This window comes from Fundulus heteroclitus, chromosome 15, assembly GCF_011125445.2.
Source record: "Fundulus heteroclitus isolate FHET01 chromosome 15, MU-UCD_Fhet_4.1, whole genome shotgun sequence".
In the NCBI taxonomy this organism is placed as follows: Eukaryota; Metazoa; Chordata; class Actinopteri; order Cyprinodontiformes; family Fundulidae; genus Fundulus; species Fundulus heteroclitus.
This window is the reverse complement of record NC_046375.1, coordinates 20838882-20850280: the sequence shown is the minus strand read 5'-3', so window position 1 is coordinate 20850280 and position 11399 is coordinate 20838882.

Here is an 11399-nt window from a genome sequence, read left to right as displayed (position 1 = left end):
TTTAGTAGAACTATTCCATTTTCCACTACTTCCTGTTGTGGTGTGTTTATCATAATACCAGTTATTTATGGGTTTTCACATGAAAAACACACACATGTCTCTGGACAAAGTACCCCTATGGTAGACTGTATGAGAGAGCATTATCAGGCTTCTGTAAAACTTCTACTTTAAATATATTAGAATTGTGCATGGAGGTGTTGCTTAGCGCAAGTAGGAAATCAGCTGGGTTCTTACACATTTATGGCTCATGTCAGGTGCTGCCCACTGCTGCAGTGCACCTCAGCAAGGAACTTAATTCCTTAAAGGAACACAGCAGTGCTGTGACTAAGATTTGGGTCATATTGGTCACCTCTCACTTCCCGTCTCAATTCTATTTGTCTATTTGTCTGTGTGTGCATGTAAATTAAAAAGTAAGTAAGTTAGTCTTCCAGAGGCAAAACTGAGACACCTCTTTAGAATAAGAAGAAAGATTTATGAAAACTTTTCTCATGTTTCTCTCTTTTTTCCTGGAGAGAATCCACAGCATCAAACAACTTAGCAACATTTTAAAGCTGGTCTGTAAAATAATTTTTGGAAAGAAAAAAAAATGGCTGAAGGCTAAATTAGCTCGCCTTAGGTAGACTAACAAAAGGAATGGTCGGAGATCTGCAAACAAATTATCCTTAAAAACAGCTTAAAATATTTAATTAGCTTGTTTTGTTTCACTTTGTTTTCCAATTGATAAAGTCACACACAAATGAAATGGTTCGACCTGCCAATTTCTTTATTACACTGAGATTTGTATATGTGAGCCTCACAGTCAAGCACATATTGCTGTCCATACTATTTTAGCTCATCTAACCAATCTCAATTAATTTCACAGATCTACAGTTATTACTAGATCCTCTAATAATTTGCTGGTTTATACACTCTCTACTCATCAGGCCAGTTTTTAAATTTTTGTCCTTAAAATAATTAATCCACCCTAGTATATATCTTCTCCATGTATTTCTTTAAAACAGGCTTTGTCTCTGCGAACATTCTCACAGACACAAAAAATATGTTCTGCAGGTGCATAGCTTCAGAGAACTCTAGCGGACCCTAATGGGTAGGTATGTGTGACAAAATTTACATCACTCAGGCTTTACAGTTTAGCGTACAGTAGAGCATGAGTGTATCTCACACAGGGAGAAATGTTTTCTCATAGTACAAAACATTTAAATGAGTGTGATAATATGTGGTGAATTTGAAACAACATAGAAATAAAAAAAGACTGTCCTGACTAAGTCAAGCCTCAGATGCCTGTTCTCTTCCCAGAAAGGCTAACTTTTTAAAAAAAGTAAATTTGCCCCTGGCAAATTTACGTTTAAAGGAATCTTTAAATCTTACCTAAATATTTATTCTGACTGCAATTAGGTTTTGGAGTGATGGGGTCAAAGTCCAAACTCAAATCTAAGAATTTGTGGAAGGAGCTATAAATTAGGATTATAGTACAAAGTCCCTTAACCTCAACAATTTAAAGCACAACACCAAAGATAAATCATCAAGTTACCAGTGGAAACATGCAAAAAAGCTGATGAGCAATGGGGCATTTCTCAAATGACGTCACATTTTCCCAAGACAGCCTGGTTTCCTGGCTGACTGGACAGGAAGAGTGCAAATTACATTGGCAACAAGTGCAATACCAATCATTTTGGAAGATGACCACGTCCCAGGAGCTTCATTTCAACCTGCTTCAATCACAAAACCCAGCATGGAACAGCTTAAACGTTGGATGAAATGTAGAGGCCTCTCAATGAGGGGAAAGAAAGCAGTATTAGTAGAAAGGTAGGAGAGGCTGTCCTCTTCCCTCTCACTATGGATCAGACACGAGGAAGAAATCCGCCGATTCAGCGTAGAAATACAACTAATACTAAGAAGAAAAAAATTATTATTACAGGCCTATGATTTGATTATTATTTATTCCTTGTAGAAAATACACACACACACACACACACACACACACACACACACACACCCATGTTCAGACACACAAACAAGATCACTGTGAGAGAAACACCGACTTGATCCATGAAAAGAAGCGGAAGACCAGCAAGAAAACCACCACACACTGCTTCTAATCATCACAAATGCATATCTTTAGCTGGTATTTATAAACACTGGGACTTTTACTGCTCATAAAATAGTTGTCGTGGGGAATGGGGGGTTGAGCCCCGCTCTCTTGCTGCACAGTGCGATGACCACAAAAAGAAGTTCTGTTGGAAAAAAGCAAAGCCCAAAAAAGTGACTGCACGTTCAGAAACAAACCCAAGAAACCACAACCACCAACTCACAAAAGTTACAAGTGACTTTAGAGAAAAAGAAGCCGAAGGTTGCTTAGAATAAACGGACTGTGCAACACTGAAACTCACATGAACATCTGCCATGGACTGTATGATGTTTAAAGCCGCTGAAAAAAAGCCAAATAAACGTTGCCTACCTGCCCAGACGCTGCAGTCACTGGTTTCAGGTTTGGACTTTGAAGTGTTGTCTCCTTATGACCGTGGAAATGTAGAGAACACATTTAGGTGTATTTGGTCAGATCCCACAGTAAATTCCTCTCTGTTAGAAGCTCGTATCCAACACAGATATATCTCTCAAATCCTTCAGGGTTTTAGAAAATCAATGGAAAAATTCTCCCTTCATATGGTTACGATCATCAGATCACGAGTCACCCCAGCAGATACCAATACAGCAGTGTTTTCTGGTTGCAATGTTATTGTCTGTTGAGGCGATATTCAGGACAGATCTGTTCACTATTTGGCTCATACAAGTAAACTATTCAAGTCTTACCGCTCTGCTTGTACGACCACAAGATAGCTGTGACGTATGCGTCAAAATTGAATAATTTGACGTCATTTGAGGAATGCCCTAGTAAAAGAAGGGTTTGGCTGCTGTAATGTCAGTACATATTTTCCCATAGAGTATGAAGAAGGGTATAGATTTATATGATTTTAAACATAGCATTTTTCAATCAAATGTAAATAGACAGAATTGAAACGATGTGTGCGTTTTTATTTTCAAGAAATGTCTACTGCTTTCTATCAGAAACAAACTTAAATAATATTGATATCTCCCCAGGATATGAATACATTTGGACTTAACTATACAGTAAATCTACCATTCTTTCATTTTTATTATTTGTTTTTCAGAAGTATAATGAAGAGTCAAAGTGAAAACTTTGTGCATACTACTTTTTCACCACCTTTTCATCTTAAAACCTATGCATAGACTCTATCCGAATTTTTTACCTTGTGCTTTGGAATTTCCATTTCTCTTTTATCACAAGGAAATACCACTCATACTTAAAAACTTGTTCACTTTCTTTCTTTTTTTTACTACATTTTAAGGTTGTTTTAATTATCTGCCTTCCTTTTTGTAGTCTTTTCGTTGTCCTTCTCTCTCCTCAACAAGAAGTGCCTCATGTCTCTCTATTTACTCCATGCTGTGCTGTGTCACTGACAGACTACTGTTCCACTGCAAATTCTTAAAAAATGGATTATGTCCCAGGATGACGGGTTGAAACAAATAGCTTGAACCAGAGGCATACATCTACTGTACAAGTGTGGCTTGTATCTAGCGCTGGCAAATAGAAGCCAAATGCTCTCGGAGACTGTGGCAGGCTATAGTAATACTTGTTTGCGAGTGTACATTGATCTTGCTTCTGGCTTGTGTGTGACAGATTGTTTTTCCAAATGTCAGAGCTGGTAGATATATTAGGAATCCAAGATATTAACTACTGCCATGTTTTTTTTTTTAAAAGTTAGCCTTTCTGGGAAGAGAACAGGTCCAATTTTCCAATGGACTGTGATCTATCATAATTGATGAAAGGACTTTGTATGGGTTTTATAGCTGCAAAGATCATGGATTTTACCTAATCCATGTTATGCAACTCTCAGACTCATGTTTAGCAATAGGACTCTACATTTTCTGACAGTTGTGCATCAGGAAGGCTTACTGCATGTAAAGATTCTCAAGGTAATCAAATTGTATCCCAGTAGGATTTTGGCAATGATGAATAATATAAGAAAGGTAGTGATTTGTTTTATACAAATCTGTCAAAAATATGTGATGCTCCCTAATGTCACAACTTCATTGGGAACAACAACAACAAAATCTTAATAGTGTGTGATAAGTACATGTCAGACTATAGGGTAACAGGTTCCAGAATGCTATAAATGTACTAAAAGAAAACAAAGCAATGCAGCTTTCATTTATAGCCACTGGTATTTAATTGGTTTATTTAATAGGAAGGATATAAGGCAAAAACAGCACCCTAAAGCGTTTTAACATTTGTAGCCAATGCAAATTTTTAATACTTTTCTCTTTTGGGTTCTGCAAAAAAAGTTAAAGTTAAACAATCAGAATAAAATAGCAATAATAAAAACTCCTCTATAACTCAGCTACACTAAATGCAAAACATAGTAAAAGAGAGAAAGAGACTGACAGGTAGCTGTCCATGCATTTTTATGATGCTTTCTTCAGAAGTGTTTACATTGTACTATTGTCTTTTAGGGAAGAAATTAACATGCCAAACACACACCAGAAATAACATAAAAAAACTTTTGTGAAAGTCACAGAAGATAGAAACAAAGTGTGAGTAAAACTAACACACAAACTGAAGACAGAGAGCAGCAGAGGCAAAAAAAAACAAAACATGGAGAGCACAAAGGGAAGAAGCAAAACTAATATTGACACAAAACGTAAGGAGCTCTTCTCAGTAAAACAAACAACAAAAATCCAATTCCAAACACAGACACAAGCTTTATTTTACAAGCACCTGTTTAGTCAAAGGTACAGTCTTTAAAAGAAGAGTGCAACTCTAGTGAGAAGTATGAGGAGTAATCACAATGGTGTCACTGTTTAACTAATGCATTTATCTTATCTTACTTTGTTTTATGTTATTTTGAAATCTAATAAAACCTCTGGGGTAGGCCAGGCACAATCCCCATCCAACTACTCTCACATGGACGACTCCTCTCACCGAAACATATATCCATTACAAGCTTTTTATTATGGCATGTACTTAAGCCGTCACTGCTCGGCTCGCTCTTTTACTGCTGCATGCCTGCAGCGACTTCCCTCATGTGAGTCACATAGCATTTGAAAGAGTTGCTCCCTGCTTGGTGGTTCCTTGTGGGGAGTGAAGAGGTCAGCGCCTAGACACCAAACATCAATGCTGCATATTTTTAACATTCGGATATAATCTATTCCACATGAGGTGGTTGACTGAAATGCAGAGGGCTTCAGAAAGCTGTTTGATCCAACTCAGAAAGCTTAAAAGTTATTGAAATTTTCTGCTTAGTGAGCAACTTGTGAGCCATATGTACCAGTGGACTGCAAGTGGATGGTAAAGGTTACGGCTTTGATCTGAAAATATAAATGAATATTACAAAGGCCAGAATAAATCACTGTCAATAGGTTTGCATTAATAATCTTAATCGTTTTAGATGCAGAGTGTGGACAAGACAACGGGGGTCTATATGATAAATTTTTTGAATTTGAATCTAAAAGGATGTAAGTGAATGGTTTGGCTTCACTTTATTGACACAATTTCCTCAATCAGCATACCATACTACATTTTTTGCAATGTGGAAAGAGTATTTCCAAGCTCAGCTGTTGTTTTGAATTTAAAAGTAATGTTCTAAGCAAAGTTCTTTGTTGAAACAAAAAATAATATGTTACTTGGACTTGGAAATGTCCAAGTAACATATAACACATAAGATCCATACTGGCAGACATTTGAATATCTGCCAGTATGGATGACATATCTTGAAGGTTTGAAAATTATGCTTGTGAGCAGTCTGTGTCTTACCTGCAGTGGCCAGTGATCATAGTTTACGTTATTTGAGGGATGGTTCCAGCGGGGTATGAACTAATTTGTCGGGATTGGACCCATTAAAGAATGAATGTCCCCTGTCTAGTGCCACTCAAGCCTTAATAATGCTTTAGCCTTTTTATGTGATTGTTAAATCATCAATTTTGTTACCTTAAACTATGACTGTACCACTGTGATGTAGTAGTTCAGTAGAAATGTGTTTCAGTGCATTGTGGATCAAGTCCCACCACAGATAGTCTGACATGTATGCATATCTAAATACATATACACACACTGGCCACTCATTAGCTCCACCTTGCTAGAGGATGAACCACTTTTTTCCTTCAGAAATGCTTTAATTCCTTGTTGGATGGATTTATACTCCTCAGAGACTTTTATCCACTTCAGCATGATAGCATCAAATATTTGCAGTATATTTGTTGGGTGGATATCCATCAATGAGATCTTCTGTTTCACTACATCCTCTGGTCTGGAGACAATTGGGAGCACTGGGGTAATCTGGGCTCATTATTGTGTTCAGGAAATCAGTTTGAGATCATCTTTGATCTTTGTGACATGATACATTAACCTGTAGGACCATCGGAAGATAGGTACCCTTTAAAATCCCTAAGAGATGTTTTTAATCCCTCTACATTCAATTGAATACACCGGATCATAAGCCAAACAAACTGAAATAGAATCTATCTTGAATAGAAGATTTGGGTAATTTATTCACTGAAAGCTATCATGTTAGACCTTCTATGTACACTAGATGAAGTTCATAAACCACTTCTTACAATGCCCAACGATAAATCACCTGGAACTGATGGATATCCTGCCGAGTTATATCCATAATTCTAGATCATATTATCATCACTACTCTATAAGCTAACAAATTAAATCAAATCTGGTTCTACAGTACCACCACAGATGAGTACAGCAGGTATAACAATACTTCTTAAACCAAATAAAGACCCAATATACTTCAACTTCAAGCTACAGTCCACCCTCCCTAATAAAAACAGATGTATAAATCAATACCAAATCATGAATAGAAAAAAAAATGTTTTGACACTAACTCCCCAAGACAAACTGGCTTAATTAAAAACAGAAAGCTAACTGATTGAACCCGTAAATTATTTAATTAATATATTAAATCAAAATCAAACCAAATTTAGGATGCAGACATTGAACATAAGATCAGTTTGCATGCAGATGATATTTTTGTTATTCTTACGAGTTACATATACCTCCCTTCAGGAAACTTTATAATTCTTAAAGGTGCTATGACATCACTGTATAAACCATTCCATTTAGTTGAAATTGTTGCATATGTTAATTCTCGAAACAATTTAATAAAAAAGAATAATGTGACCTATATGTAGGGGGTTATTTTGGAAGACCAGATTTCCCTCCTCATTAAAGGGTTGGGTACAGTAATGATACGCTGCTCTCCCTAATTGATTTCTCTCTGGTTTCCTACAACCATTTTTGGAAAACCGGTCAAACATGCCCCCACACCCATCCACACCTCTCTTCTTGGCGCAACACTCCGTCACAGATCCATTATTATGGTATTATGCCTAGTGGAAGTAGTTGTGTTGCAGAATGTCTGACAGGCAAGGCCAAGCTGACCAAAGGCTTTAACCTGGCGGCGCAATTCATCATCCACACAGTGGGACCGCAGAACAATCAACTGTTGGGAAGCTCGCAGAACAGCCGTGACACAGGAAGGTTATGCAGCTGGCAGCCAGCTCTCCGCCGCAGTGACTTTGACAAAGAGGTGGCTCCTCTGGCCACAACAGGAAAATCATGCAACTGGCAGTGGTTTAGCTCGTCAGTCAGTCAACTGGATGTTACTGTTACAAATATGCCTTCCTTGCATTTTATGACATTTAGAAATTAAATATGGGAGGGGGAGGCTGCTTGTTTGATGGTGTGGTCTGATTGGAGAATATGAGTTATGTAGAAAGATAAACTGCTTTCTGATCGTTTTTCTTTTTTGGTATCCACTTTTGATATTTGCATATCTTCATCAGTTCACTTTCATATTATCCCCCAAAACCACAGAAAATTTAATTTGTTGTCTCGGCCCCTTTAACAACCTTTCAAAAACTTTCACACCATACTATACTGAAAAGAAATTGTCATTTTAATTTCTGACAGAAAAAAGGGTGAAAAACCTTCCACTGTAACCTTTCCGCCACATATCCACAGCTAAAATGAAGGTACTTCACAGATCACCAAAAATGTTCACATATCTCACAAAATATTTTCAATGGGGTTTGTGGATACATACATTTGCATACAATACACCTTGGGTAGCTCTGATGACTATTTTTATGCCACCTGAAGCATGCCACATACTCAGCTGTTCTGTTCATTTTGAGCTTCAGTATCCCTGCTTCACCAACTTTCTGTTTGCTGGAAGGTCATACAAAAGTTGAAAAGCTCCCAAGAAAATGCAAAGATCCACACCTTGTTTTGCTGACTATTGCCAAGAAAACAGTTCTTCTAAACTGGAAATCAAATAAATTATTACAAATACAATGCAAGTGTGCAGCACTTATTTATGCTACATAAATAAATTTGATTTGATTTGATCTGGACAAACCATATCACTAAAAGTATACATTTGAAAAGCATCACATTTATGCATAAAACAACAATAAAAAACGAATAGTATGGCAGTGTTTAACAATATTTCCTGTTTGCGACATGCTGATTCGCTAGTTTAGCAACAAATTGTTCTGCACAATGAAGTTGCCAATAAATGGACATAACATTTTACTTTACAGCAACTTTATAGCTATTTTATTTCAGGCAATAAAACCTAAGAGATATAACTGATTTCATTATCTTGACAAGCAAATACCCCAGAGGTTGCATTCACAGCCAAAGTGGGGGATTAATTCTACCCATAATAGAACAGCCATATTGTGATGGGGTAATCATATCTTTCATCTGAAAAAAAAAAATGTTAAGCCCCAAATCAGAGAGAAATCCCAAGTTTAAAATACATCTACCACTTTTATAAAACATTATGAAAGTGTGCTGTCACATCTTGTGCATCAATACATCAGTGGCACGCATATGCACAACCCCTATCTATGAACATTTTCCCAATTGTTTATATAAAAAAAACACTCAGAAATACATCAATATTGGCTGGTCCTGCAGTAGTTAGCCTGGTTATTTAACTTACGAGTTAGCAAATCATTCTGCTTTTCCAATTTGCTACTGGACCACAGTTTGGTTTGTGTGACGTTATTCAAAATTCGACATGCAAGGGAAATAGAATTCAGCATGACACAGCGTACTTGGGTGTGTTGCTCTCATTGATATTGACATGGCTTATCACAAAAGCACTGCAGTCTAGTCAAAACGGTAACCTTTGTTTTAAAAGGATATAAATTTGGAACATTCTGACAGACTGGCAGCTACAGTGGGAGAGTGACTGAAACAGATACAGATGGGCAGTCAGACAGATGGACAACGCAGCAGAATAGCACACAGGCAAGCTGGCCTGTTGGTTGACTATAGAGGCCAGCTGCCTAAAATCACGAGTGGCTGTCTGATTACATAAGCTGGTTGACTGACTAGAAATACCAACTGACTGGATGAAAAGTTAAACAATCTGAACCTTATTATTTTTATAGTTTAAGTAAATGCCAAACAAATGTTGGGTCAGTGTTTGCCCGCTTAGGAGGCAAAGCTTGACGAAAAGAGCAGGAAAACTGAGTGGAAACAAAGCAAGCTAGGGAAAGGAAAGTGTGTCATTTGGTTTGGTGACTGCAAGATAACTGCTGCTTATTACCTGACTGAAAAACTGATGTCTGGCATTGTTGTTTGAATGCATGCACAGCAAAGAAAAATAGATTTTCTCCTAATTAATCATCCATTTAACACATAAATCATGACTTTATTTCATGCCCACATTGACTGATAAAAGGTAGAACAGTTGCCCTTCTTCTGTAACATTTTGCTTCTACATGCTTACGTTGATTTACAGTGTATTTCATGTGTATCTAGTTTAAATTATTGTAATACACTGTAACATTACATATAATACCAATCAATAAACAATTTATTTTTTAAACCTGTTAAAGCAAGAATTCTGTCTTAGTCAGCAGCAGAGCTTGCTGACACCTCTTCACAAACACTTTTACCTCAGTGGTTATCAGCTATGGTAGCTCTATAATATACCCTGTGCCTCTTTGATAAATAGCAGTGCTGTACACTATGTAGCCAACCTATCCTTGCAGTTTTTGACCAGTTATAAAAATCAACCTTGGCCCGAAGCAGATGGCCTTCCAAAGTTCATGTGCCAGTGACATTAATAATACAGGGTCATAGCATGTTTCCTATAATTTTGTTCCCATTTTATATGTGTGGTAGTAAAATATCCAAGAGTTAATGTAACTGCTGACCCCTGTGAGGAACCAAGGTGATTTATTGTAGCAAATTATTTAGCTGATTTTTTTTCTTTAAACATTTAATTGAAAATAGAGGTGGGGAAAGTGGAACACTTGTCACAATAAATGACAAAAACTATATATTTAAAAAATATATATATTTTTGGACATGGACATGTAATTGTGATGTAATATATGATACAAGTCAAAAGTCAGCAACAAAAAGGTTACGCTAAGAGTAAAATAAGCAGAACAGATTTTAGACCTAACAGATTCTGTCAAAATTACAGCTTTAGGGAAAACTACCGATGTTTTACTCTAATTCAGTTCTAAAAAAAAAACATTTCAAATAAAAAATGCAAAAAAGTAATGATTGACTAGCTTTCATTTATAGACAAGATTATAGACATAGCTTACTTACTGCTTTAACATCGATTCCTTTGCCTCTAAGCTATAGCAATGTTGTAATCATCATATATGTCTATCATTCATTTTATGTAAACATTTTTGATACAAAGATGCACATAATAAGAACCAGTGAACACAGGTGAATGTATTTAACAGCACTGTTGTTAAACTCAGACTCAGTTACTGGATCTAAATATCACAATGATTTGAGTTTCAGACACACGTAAAATGTTTAGACATAACAATATAATCTATTAACCTGGCAGATTTGTAGATAAAGCAGGTTTGCTCGTACAGCATGTGGTGTCCAGTCAGACGGCAAGCAGGAACACACCACACACAAACAGATTTCACTCAGGATCCTTCAAATGTCAGACGGGAAATCTTGCAAAACCTCTCAAGATTAAACGTGAGTTCAGAGTAAATAAACATGGACGACGAGGAAGAATAATGGCGATAGTTTCTGTCCACAGACTAAACACAACATAAAGGAAAAGGAGTTGTTGGTTAAATGAATGGAGACAGCGCAAACAGGGGCCCTACATTTCTTGCACTATGATATGGAGGTGAGCTGTGTTTTTTTTTCTTGGGGCTTCCCTCACATCGCTTTCTGATTGACTATACGTCACATTCAACAGGCTGCATGGTCGTTTTTCCGAGGCAGTCCACCATGTTGAATATGCCTATTTTAGGGTTAGAGCGATCCTGACATCCTTGCTAACGGACCAGACCACTCTGAA